Source organism: Littorina saxatilis, unplaced genomic scaffold (assembly GCF_037325665.1).
Source record: "Littorina saxatilis isolate snail1 unplaced genomic scaffold, US_GU_Lsax_2.0 scaffold_1225, whole genome shotgun sequence".
Classification (NCBI taxonomy): domain Eukaryota; kingdom Metazoa; phylum Mollusca; class Gastropoda; order Littorinimorpha; family Littorinidae; genus Littorina; species Littorina saxatilis.
In genome coordinates, this window is record NW_027125847.1 from 9,181 (window position 1) to 21,756 (window position 12,576).

Below are 12,576 nucleotides of genomic sequence, written 5' to 3' on the forward strand. Positions count from 1 at the left end.
ATATTTACAAATAGCTATCTTAGTACATGCATAACATGCTGTACCAATACACAATTTCTTTAAATAACTATGTAAGGATTATTGGCAGTCTCCCGGAGCATGTTTCACGCTATCCTGCGATCAGGACAAGCGACTGACTGTGATGTGTATGCTGTGCGGCGTGCGCTACATAAGAAACCTTTTTAAATTTGTATTAAATATAATCACCTGAGCCACGAATGGCTAGCTGACAGCGGCGATCTTTTACACAACAAATTCTGAACTCTGATGAACTTGTGACCGCTGATTTTTAAAGGCAAGGGGTATCATATTGTGCGCATGGCATACACATCCAAGTTGGTCGTTTGTCCCGATTGTGGGATACAGCCCGTCAGAGGCGTAGAGCGTGCTCGAGATGTTTTGAAAAACCTGACTGCAGTACAGGGATTTTTACACCTCCGGACTGCTGATAATCCTAACAGAATTATTTTCAAAAACCGTCTATTGCCTTGAAAGCAAACCTGGAATTTCTGATGCGAGTTGTCAGAAAGAAAGTTCACTAACAAGATCCAGGCCAACACCATCCCCTCCCCCCCCCCCCCCCATCCCCCTAAATAACACTAAGGAGTGAGGTGAGCTTAAATAACTAATTAATTAATCAATCAATAAATTCTCTGCTGAAATCCCCAACTTCGCGCATCGAAGCTATGAAAAACAGGACACTGCCACGTTTCCATTCAGCTAAACGCCACACCATTTTCAAGAGGGGATGTCTCAGGAAGAAAGATGTGACGCTCCCGATTCATATGTTTCAGAAGACAGCCCACCTGAGAAAAAGAAGAACACAATATAGAAATAATAACAACCTGTCAACCACAAATACATTAAAGTTTTTCAAACAGTTCACTAATCCGACAAACTCATGCTCGTTTCTGGTGCATTTGATAAAGCCAATTACGGGTAGATGCTAGACAACAGCAAAACCACCACCACATAACAACACAAGATTGTTTATGGTTGTTTACAGTCTCTTGAACACAGGAGTCAACCGAGACCATATATATAACAAGAAGCATAAAAAAGCACTTCAGTTTGAAACCCAGGTTCAATGTAGTAAATGATATTGCATCAATGTTCCATCCATCCTCAGCACTTTCAAAACCAGTTTCTTCTAGGTCATACACACCTTTTCCTCGATTGATCCACAGTACATCAGATCGCTATTGTTCTTTTTATGATTTGCACCAAGGGAATGATTAACATTTCTGTCTTAGTCATATGTAACAAGCTTTAAGCAAAAGCATAATATTCTACACATTCACATATTGTAAGGTTGAAGGGGTCTATGTCGACCAAAAGAAGGTGTATTCCCCATAGCCATAGGTGTTTTCCCTGTGTACCGGGAATACAGTTGGATTTTCTGTAAAGAAGTATAATATCGTACAATCTTGCGCCAAGCGCGTGACTGCGGTTAGATAGGAGAATCTATTTAAAATCCTGAATTCGCGTGCGGCATCCAGTCAAGCAAAACATGCTTCGACCGTTTATCAAAACGGATTTAGTTAAAGAAACATCTGCACCCCCACCCCCAACAGCCTGGTATTATGTTTTCCTCGCTGGTACTCTCGTCCATTGAATCACTTTCACTTTCGTAAGCTTGAAGTAACTCCATGGCGTCTAACGGAAGTATATTCCCTGTATATGTACAGGAAATTAACATACAGGGAATACAGCCACTGTTGGTCGACATAGACCCCTTCTAAAGTGCTGCAGTAGTTACCTTTCCCTCCAAGGACCAAGCTGTTCATCCACTGTAGGGCTGACCGGGGTTCCCCCTTAGCAGAGTGAGTGGCGAATCCTGGCTGATAAATTTCCTTTCATTTTCCATGAATGAAGAATACCAGCTGGGTTCTTTTATTCATGGACCTGTGTTCTGCAACACACACAAATCAGCCACCATCTTGTAAATATATGTAAAAGAAAGCAAGTGGCAATCTGAATAACAGAATACAAAATGATCAATCCACACAATCATACTTCAGCACTGAAAGTCCACAAAATGAAGCACTGCTAGTACATGTACTTCTCATAATTTACTGAAACTTTACTCGTCAAAACAACCATTTGTTTTATCAACTTTACTCGCATGTGGCGAGTAGATTAACATTTCTACTCACCATTTACATGATTTTTACTCGCCATGGCGAGTAATTGAAAATACTCGCCACTTTCAGGCCTGTACTTGTGCATGAGATGTGTTTACCATCCATATTCCCAGACCATGCGCCCTTCTGTTGTGCTCAGAACAGTAAAGAGTTGCTTGCTGGGGTGGTTGTTCATAAGTTAACAGTTCACAAGAGGGCACAAACAAGAGCAAAAACACAGGTGCCTGATTCAATCTCATTCAAATGCAGAACCTTATTTTTGCATGAACAGAGTAAGACATGATTCTTACATAGCTGACCCTACCCCTGGCAGAAAAGTGCTTGAAATTGTCCATGTGGTCTCTATCAGTACATTTGATGCGTATTTGTGATACATATATACTGATATAGAGACAAGTAACAAGTGGACATTTCCTCTGACACCTCTACCATTTGTACACCTGCACAAATCTCCTGCCATAGACTACAAAAGGAAAACATACAAATCAAAACAAACACAAATTTAACCTAATGTTTACCTTTCAGCAGCAGAAAAGGCTGTGTTTTCTGTGGTGTCTCAGAGTAAAGCCACGGTGTTGGAGATCTATGCAAAACTAGGCTGTAGGCAAGGTCCAACATCTTTAGCTGCACACACAAAAAGAAGAAGCAAGAAATCACATGACATAGATGACATTCCTCACTAGTACAAAACCACAACTACACTAGTCAACTACCAATGTAAGAATCATAGTCCTGCAAGATTACCCTCTTAAAAAGTAAGATTGCTTTCATTCAAACACTACCGTGGGACCAAACTCCCCCCCCCCCCCCCCCCCCTCCTTTTTTTGAGTTTTTCCTACATGTGTGTTGATGTTTCCATTAATTCCAAGCCCTGAAACTGTGAACTTGAGATCTTTATGTATGCACACAGTCACAGGCTTAATAAGCTATTCAGAAACCAAGCAGAGTCTGCACAACGTCAATTCTGAGAAATAAATCCCCACAACCGGTTTCAAGGCCACTATACCGACTGAGCTATTGCTTGCCATGCCAACCTCCACCCCCATTTGGAACATGCACAACTAGTATACCCATACACATGTAATAATACTGCTTGCCTTCCTCCCCCACCCTCCAAATCAATAAACACTAAATGTATGCAATCAGTAATCTTTTAGTTAGTAGTTGACTACCATCACTACTCTCTCCACACCCACCCACCCTCTTGCACACCAGCGACACACCCCCATCGCCCAATCATTTCCATGATTCTCTCTGCCATATAGTTATCCTAAACACTACGATTATGACACATTTGTTTTCCAATTAGGAACATAAAAAATTACTGTAAAAAAAATGTACAATCATGCACTCTCTGAGTCTGACAAGAGAGTGTGAGAAAAGTCAAGAAAGCAAGACATGTGTGACATAACTAAATCTTCTAATCTATTCCTGAGATTTACTCTTGACAGCTTAAAATGGAACCTCATGCACTTACTGTTCTGAATTGTAGAAATTTCTTGTAGTTATAGCAGCAAAGGCAGTTTTATTGGGTACCACCAGGTGTCACTCTGTCATCATCTGATCAAGCATTCAAGCAAATGGTTCAGCACTGAAACAGTAAATAGCAAGAGTGTACAGAAAAATACACAAACTTTCTCATTAATTTGTATCTTCAACTTCACATTATTCATAAATAATGATACCTTACTTTGACTAAGTTTGAGTAGGATTAACACCATGCAGAGCCAGAAGTTAACTTGAAATAAAATAACTATACGTTACTCAATACTGCACTCAATGAGTCAATTGTCAGCAAAGGTGATAATCAATGCAAGGTAAAACCAAAGGATGCAACTCAGTCAGCAATTGCAAAAACTACATAATTCTAATCAAGCTGTCAGTTTCATTAGCTATCAGAATTCAAAACATGTTCTTGTTTTTGTTGTTGCTCATGACTACATTAATGTATCTCAGCATTTCTAGTTTCTACACTATAGCCATTAAAAAAACCAAAAGAAGTGTCCCAATGTTTAATGAAGCGCTCTTGCAATTAAGTCACAATTGTTTGCAGTTGCTGAGAAAAGCTAATAGTAATAGTCCTTACAGTAAGTTGAGTAACAAATTATAAACAATTGCTGTTAACACTCATAGTACAAGAGAGCAAACCACTGCAAAACTATAGTCATTTATCAATGTTATGCTTGCCATCCACCCCCGACCCCAAACCTCTCCCATATTTTATGTACATCAGACTAGTATTCTTGTTAGTTCATTTCAGCTGTAACAGTGACAACACGTTTGCACACTACAGACCTGGAAGTGGAAATGTTAACACATGGAGTGCTAAATTTCAGGATACAATCTGTTTGTTTGTTTGCTTAACGCCCAGTCGACCACGAAGGGCCAATCAGGGCGGTGCTGCTTTGACATTTAACGTGCGCCACACACAAGACAGAAGTCGCAGCACAGGCTTCGTGTCTCACCCAGTCACATTATTCTGACACCGGACCAACCAGTCCTAGCACTAACCCCATAATGCCAGACGCCAGGCGGAGCAGCCACTAGATTGCCAATTTTAAAGTCTTAGGTATGACCCGGCCGGGGTTCGAACCCACGACCTCCCGATCACGGGGCGGGCGCCTTACCACAAGGCCAACCGTGCCGGTCATACAATCTGTTTCAAAGTACAAACACTGGCAATCGGAGAGAACAGTGTTACTGTAAGTCTTTACAGTAACATCAAACAGTATCCCCTCTTTTTGGTAGTACAGTGGAACAACACTTTTAATATCCCCTGATTAAAGACTCCCTCCCTTTTAAGACCCTGTTTTCTCAGATTTGTCTGTCCACAACCTCTCTATATTTACTCTCATCTCAAGACTTCTTCCTTTCAAGACCTGATTTTTTCAGATTTGTTTAGGTCCTAAAAGGAAGGGGGGGGGGGGGGGGGGGGTCGATCGACTTTACTGGTACCGTGAAACCGAAAGTGACCAAGTCATCAAGGGCACGTATATTCCTGCTGCTCTGTTAGCACCGATCATATTTTAGAAACGTTGCACTCTGTCGTCAACACGAATGTAGGAATAAAAATAGTATTACCTTCACCAGCTGTCTCCATGGAGTCGAAAGACCATCGGCCGGTTTGGCTCGCTTGTGCCATTCCTGGATGAAAATTGAAATGACCCTGGCTGCTCCGTTCTTGGCATCAATGGCAGTGCAAAAAAAGCGAATCCCGACTCCCATCCAGGATAAGCTGTACGGCACGGCGGCGTCTCTGCAGATGACCACTACATTTGGACGATTTGGACTGGTCTACACGTGTTGCAGGATAAGGTGGCGGGAGTGATGTCCCTTCGCTGCAGTGACTAAAAATACAAAACTATCTCAAAATAATTTTGTGACAAAAGAAATTAAACGTTCAAATGACTTACCACCCCCCTCTGCTATGTCAGTTGCGAGTATGTCAGTATGTGTTTGTGTTTGTGTGTGTGTGTGTGTGTGTGTGTGTGTGTGTGTGTGTGCCCGGCAGTGTGCCCGTCAGTGTGTACGGTACGTGTGTGTGTGTCAGTGTCATTGCCGGTGTGTGTGTTTACGTGTGTGTGTCACAGTGTGTGTGTGCGTGCGTGTGTGTGTGTGTGTGTGTGCCGGTGTGGATGTGTGTGTGTGTATTGTGTGTGTGTGTGTGCGTTCGTCAAGTTGTGTGTGTCAGTGTGTGTGTCAGTGTCGATCAGTGTGTGTGTGTTCTAGGCCAGGGGGGATTCCCAAGGTTCCTGGGTTCCGGAAGCCCACCCACCCCCCTTACTGACTCCACAAATGTACCTTTTGCCTTTTTCTTTCTGCGAATGTATGTATTCATTTGCTAATTTGTTCGTTTGTTTGTTCGTTCGTCAGTTTGTTCGTTCGTCAGTTCGTTCGTTCGTTTGTTCGTTCGTTTGTTCGTTCGTTCGTTCGTTCGTTCGTTCGACAGTTCGTCCGACAGTCCTTCAGTACGTCCGTCAGTCCGTCCGTCCGTCGGTCCGTCAGTCAATCCGTTCTTCAAGTTCAGTCCGTATCAATAAATTCCTCTTGTGCAGGGCCCAATACAGGGGAGAGGGGGGGGGGGGAATTCCTGTTGGTGGGACAACCCCCCCCCCCACCCAGGCCTAACTGTGGACCTCCTCCAAACGTTTGACAAATGCCCTGAAAATGGGCCAGATTGCACACAATTATTGTTTATTGTTTGCTTGTTTATTTGTTTGTTTGTTTGTTTGTTTGTTTGCTCGTTCGTTCGTTCGTTCGTTCGTTCATTCGTGGGTTGGTTCGTTCGCTCTTTCGTTCCGACCTTCGTTATTTCCTTCGTTTATTCGTTCCTTCGTCCTTTTAGTCCGTCCGTATGTCCGTCCATACGGTCCGTCCGACAGTCTGTCTGTCAGTCCATCAGTCCGTCCGTCAGTCCGTCCGTCCTTCAGTCTGTATCCGAATAGATTCCTCTTGTGCAGAGGGTTGAAGGAATACCCTGCAGGACCGGATCAGGAGGGGTTACCCGTAACGCCACCCCCCCCCCCCCCCTCCCGCCGCCCCCCCCCCTCCCCCCGTCCCTCCGTCCGTCCATCGATCGGTCCGTCCCTCAATCTGCCCGTCGGTCCGTCCGTCAGTCCGTCCGTCAGTCTGCCCGTCCGTCCGTCCGTTCTGGTTCGTTTCATTGTTTATTTATTTCGCACACATCATTGTCAACTTGTGGATATCCTGAACAAGGCGGTGCGCGAGAATATCTTCTTGTTTGGATAAAATAACATTTTGCTCTGAAACAAACCACACACAAATTCCACTGCTTGAGCATCGTTTCAGTCTAACCGAACTGAGGGTATACCTCATCTTCAGAAGGAGAATAAGCGACAGCATGCTCTTCTACCATATAACATGTCACGTGAGGTCGTTCAGACCGGAGTGGAGGTATATCTCCGAGGGATCAGGGTATACTTTCAACCCGCTGCACAAGAGGAGTTTATTGATACCTTATGTTCGGTCGTACCGGTGTGTAATACCTCGAGATAGACAGAGACGGAGAGAGAGAAAAAAAGAAAGAGAGAGAGAAAGAGAGAAAGAGAAAGAGAGAGAGAGGGAGGGAGAGAGAGAGAGAGAGAGAGAGAGAGAGAGAGAGAGAGAGAGAGAGAGAGAGAGAGAGAGAGAGAGAGTCTGGCAATCTTTCTACACGGTACAGGACTGATTCTGCGGCTGAGCAACGAAAGTTGAAAAAAACGTTACTTCCCTTGAAGCCAACCCAAACAACGGCTACAGAACGCAGGACTCACACCGACGAGCATCGAGAGGACGACTACACCGAAGAATGAAAGACTGCGTTTCTAGAAAACAAAACAAAATACGGACAGAAAGTGCCTGTTACCTTTTGAATCTCAAAAGGACACGATGTCATGAATGTAGATCAGGCAGATAGCCAGAACGCTCAAAGAAACATAGCTAAAGAAGTGTGGCGTGCTTCTTACTGACTACCCATTATGCCGGTTGGCATGTAGGGCATCAGCGAAGGACCTCCATTCCCGCCTGTTCTGAGCGAGTCTCTGGATGGTACCCCACGTATGGTCCAGGGTCTTCAGTTCTCCTTCCCCCGTTCGTCGCCAGCTGTTCTCGGGTCTGCCTCTGTTGCGCTTCCTCTCTGGTGTCCAGTGAAAGGCAGACCTTGTGGTGCTTCTGAGGGGTGGTAATTTTTCTGTCAAAATTCAGTTTGGGCTGGGTACATTACTTTATACATTAAAGCTCATTTGCCGTGTTATTTTGTACGATGCCTGCATGGACGACAGCATTGGCCAATTCTGAGTTGAATTCCCCAAATCCTGGTTTCTAGAACCTTGTGAATTCAAAAGCTTGAATTGTTACAATGTAATACTAATATAGAATTACCCTCCCCCCCCCCCCCAACACACACCTTTTAAGTTTGTATATTGATCGACATCTTTTGATCTACTTCATGGCATCGACACATATCATTATTGTAAACATCAGATCCCAATATGTCACTTTATCTCATAGGCTGTCAGAAATTCGGCATGCGTGTTTACAGAGGGAATGCAGCGTGCACAGTGGAATGCACCACCACGCCCTGTCTCTACCGCTGTGACAGACACTTGCATGATTGATCTCGCATTCCGTTTTTTCACGCTTCCCTGACTTCCGTCAGGCTTGGCAGTTGGTCGATTCTGCACACGCTTTTCTCACGTGCTTCGATCGACAAGAAAAAAGAAAAAAGCTCCATGAAAAATGGATCGGGTGGTTTTAAAAAAAAGAAGTAAATGACCTCGGTCATGCCAGGGTTGTGCTCGGTGCATTCATTTTCAGCTTGTATGTTGCAAGGCCGTGTATTTAATACACGAGGTTCTCTGGATTTTTCAATGCTTTTAGTTTTTGTTTGTTTTTGTGTTTGTTTACTTTATCTTCTTCTTCTTCTGCGTTCGACGGTTGTGTCTAGGGTCGTAGTTCCGCTGCTGTCGTGAACTGGAACGTCGCTTTCAGGTCTTCTGACGTTCCCCAGAGCTTGGTCTCCAGTGTAGCTCCTTCTGGCCAGATCTGGTTCCGCAGCAGAGTGAAGTTTGTGCATGTATTCAATACATGTTCTACTGTCTGGTCGGCCGCCCCACAATCGCACAATGCCGACTCTGCTACGCCGATCCTTTTCAGGTGCGCTTTAAAGCCGCAGTGCCCTGTACGCAGCCGGAAGATGGCAGTCTGCTCTGCACGGCTGAGGCGGTGGATGGGGTCTTGGTCTGGCTTGTAGCCTCCGTTTCTTTCTTTGAATGCTGTCTTCCAGCGATGTTTACTTTATCAAGATCAAGGTCGGGAGATGTCCCTCTCCATCCCTTCTGCATGTCTGTCTTTATGTATTTGTCAGTCTGTCTCTGCCTGGGGGTCTGTGTGTCGGCCTGTGTGTCGGCCAGTCTGTCTGTCTGGGTTAGTGTGTGTGTGTGTGTGTGTGTGTGTGTGTGTGTGTGTGTGTGTGTGTGTGTGTGTTACTGTGTGTGTGTGTGAGTGTGTGTGTGTGCCGTGTGTGTGTGTGTGTGTGTGTCTCTCTCTCTCTCTCTCTCTCTCTCTCTCTCTCTCTCTCTCTCTCTCTCTGCCTGCAGATGGTTAATGCTGACAAGTTGAATAAAGAGAATGAAAAGAGCTGGCATTATATGTACATACGTGTAATTACACCATTATTGTGTTACTAATCAATATTTAGAACCCTGTTTAATGAGCTATGCCCACAAGGACGCTTTCTTTGATCAAGGAGTTGTTGTTTTTGTCAAACGCTTCCAATGGCCAAGTATCCTATTTATTTGAATGAGTAAACGCATCCTGTCTGACAACTTGGTTTTGGAAATCGTCTTCCAATTAACACTCATCTACAAAACTCCTCTACATTCCCCGAAATCCCGTAATGCCACCACCAACGTCACCACCCTTCCCCTCTTTCTCCAACACCTTCACCCCAAAGTTTCTTTTCTCCCCCCCCCCTTCCCTTCATACCGCCCCTCCCCCCCCCCCCCAACTCCTCCCCACCATCCGCCTTTATTTTCTGACCCGAGAAAACCGCAAAGGGCAGGGCGATCAATTATTTATCGATGTCAAACGACTTTGCCAGACAGATCGATCGCCCTGTATAGTCTGTGTCTGCTTGTGTCCAACACCCTAAACACCCGTACTTTGGTCTCGCTTCCACGATCCCTTGCTCCCTGGGTCCCCGATAGCGCGGCTGTTAACTGCGAATTGATGCGCGGAGGGTTTTCCTGTGGGACTCTGAACCGCGTGTTAGGGGAATGGTCGTGTGTCTACGGGGAAGGCTATTTATGTTTCAAAGAGCTTTTTTGGGGACGGATGGCCTAGACTTCGTCTAAATGCAACTGGCTATTTGAGGGTTGAAGGGCTTTGGATGGGTTGAATTATAAACAGATGCAGGAACAAAACACATTGTCCATTTTCTTTGTATAAAACGGGGAAGGCTATTTATGGTGTAAAGAGCTTTTTTTTGGACGGATGGCCCAGACCTCGTCTAAATGCAACTGGCTATTTAAGGGTTGAAGGCCTTCGGATGGGTTGAATTATAAACACATGAAGGAACAAAAGACATTGTCCACTGATTTGCTTTGTATAATACGGGGAAGGCTATTTATGGTGTAAAGAGCTTCTTTTTTTTTGGACGGATGGCCCAGACCTCGTCTAAATGCAACTGGCTATTTATGGGGTGATTGAATCATAGACATATTTAGAACCAAAAGATCGTGTATGCGTGCTTGTATAATACGGGGATGGCTTTTTGTGGATGGAGCGGGGGGGGGGGGGGGCTGCGAATGGGCGGACTAGACCTTGCCTGAAATTAATTCAAGTGGTTATTCATTATGTAGAGGGCTTTGGATGGGTGGAATAAACTTTGTCCAAATGCAAGCGGCTATTTGTGGCGTTAAAGGCTTTGCATAGGAGGAATTTTATTTTTTTATTTTTTTTATTATTCTTTTTTCTTTTCCAGACAATATAACATAAAACAGATCACAAACAGTCTACATAGGGTAACGAAAATAGCAAATATCCAGTTGAGGCCATCTCAACCATATCACTTACACACACACATATAAACAGACAGTACAAAAAGGATAGAGAGAAAAGAGAGAGGAAGAAAGAAGAGTGACAGAAGAGAGTAAGGATCAGGGAAAGAAGAGGAAGAGGATAGCGAGCGGTGACCAGGCTAAAAAAATAAAAAAAATAAAAAAAATAAAAAAACATAAAATCATTCAATCGCATGCCTGTACAGATTCCAGTTTCTGTTGAAAGAAGTTAACTCATTGTTAACCAATGCATTGTGCTTCTCTGCCAAAAATCTTTGTTTTAGAGTTAAAACAAGAACCTGAAAATGGGGGCCGGTCGCACGTATTTTAGATGTATAAATGTGGTATTTTGCGATTAGAAGGAACAAATCAAAGGTTTTGTCCGTCACACAGTTTGTTTGGTAGCCACAGATAATAAGTTGCTTATACAGTCTAACATTAGTACAATGTACAAAATTGTCTCGCATCCACTGAAGGAAATCATTCCAAAAGGCCTGTGTTTTTGTACAGTCCCAAAAAAGATGTTCTAGCGTTTCCTCCTGCTGTCCGCAGAAAGTACAAATAGGAGATTCAACAATTTTTCTCAGATGCAAAAAACGCTGGGTGGGTATAATTCTATATATCAGTCTATACTGAAACCATCTGAGACGTACGTCCTCAGTTGTTCTTTTAATTTTTAGAAAAACCTTATTGACATCTACATTACAGTTCAGTGCAGCTGTCCACTTTTCAATACATTTCAGAGGATCAGTATTCTTAATCAAATATCCATAGACATGTTTAGAACCACCACTGGCCAAGCACTGCCAGACACATGGGTCACTTACCACAAAGTTATCACAAAAGTCAATTTCTAGCTTACATTGATATTTCTTAACAGCCCGTACTATTCCTTGATATAACAAAAAATTAAGTCACATTTGGGTATTTTCTGCTAAATTCATCATAGGTCAAAAATCCATCTTCCTTCAGCAAGTGACCAACAGAAACAATACCACAATGTGCCCAGCTTCTAAGAAACAACACCTTCTTGTCTCTGCATATATTGATATTATAAAAAAGACATTCAGATACAAAGTCATGAAAAGAAGATGGAATACATTTGTTACACACTTTTTTATAATGTTTAAAAACATCAACCCAAAAAGGATTAACAATTCTTTGCATCAGTACATTTGCAAACTCGCCCCCACGTTGTTTCACAACTCGGACAGCAGGACATAATGCATAGAGAATTTGTGTAATTTTTCCATCATCATGTAAAACTTTCATTAGCCAGTTTATCTTCAATGACGATAGAAAAACTCTCACGTTAACCATTTTAAGTCCCCCCTCTTCATATGCCTGATACATGGAGGTTCTTTTAATTTTGTCAATTTTCCCGTCCCAAACAAAATTAAACAGTAGTTTCTGTAGATTAGCTAGAAAATCCTCATCTGGGTCCGGCAAATTCATAAATAGGTAGGTAAGTTTGGACAATGCCAAAGTCTTAATGACTGTTATTTTTCCGAAAGGGGTTAAATTCCTTCTGGACCACGAGTTGAAAATTCTCTTAATCTCCACAAACTTGTTTTCATAGTTTATTGGAACAATTTCCTCGATGTTTGTCGAAAACCAGATACCCAAAACCCTGAAAACAGTGGGATTCCAAACAAAGTTGTGTTCTGGCATAAACTTAACGTTAGAATTTTTAGAGGCTCCTATCCACACTGCTGACGACTTATCATAGTTAATAACTAGACCTGACAAAGAAGCAAATGTCTGTAGTGTTTCTACACATGCACAAAAAGAATCTTTGGTACCATCAAGAAAAAAAGTAGTGTCATCCGCATATTGTGACAATAAAATTTCGACATCAAAAAAGTTCAGTCCCT

At 43.1% G+C, this 12,576-nt stretch overlaps 1 long non-coding RNA gene across 1 annotated transcript; it reads right to left on the bottom strand.

Moving 5' to 3' along the window:
* Window positions 1–619: 619 nt before the first annotated feature.
* On the bottom strand, window positions 620–5,467 carry LOC138954315 (uncharacterized). Its single transcript, XR_011451790.1, has 5 exons — window positions 5,226–5,467; window positions 3,622–3,735; window positions 2,663–2,768; window positions 1,760–1,912; window positions 620–806 (listed from the first exon to the last, which is right to left on the bottom strand). It is a non-coding gene; the product is annotated as an uncharacterized lncRNA (long non-coding RNA).
* Window positions 5,468–12,576: the final 7,109 nt, after the last annotated feature.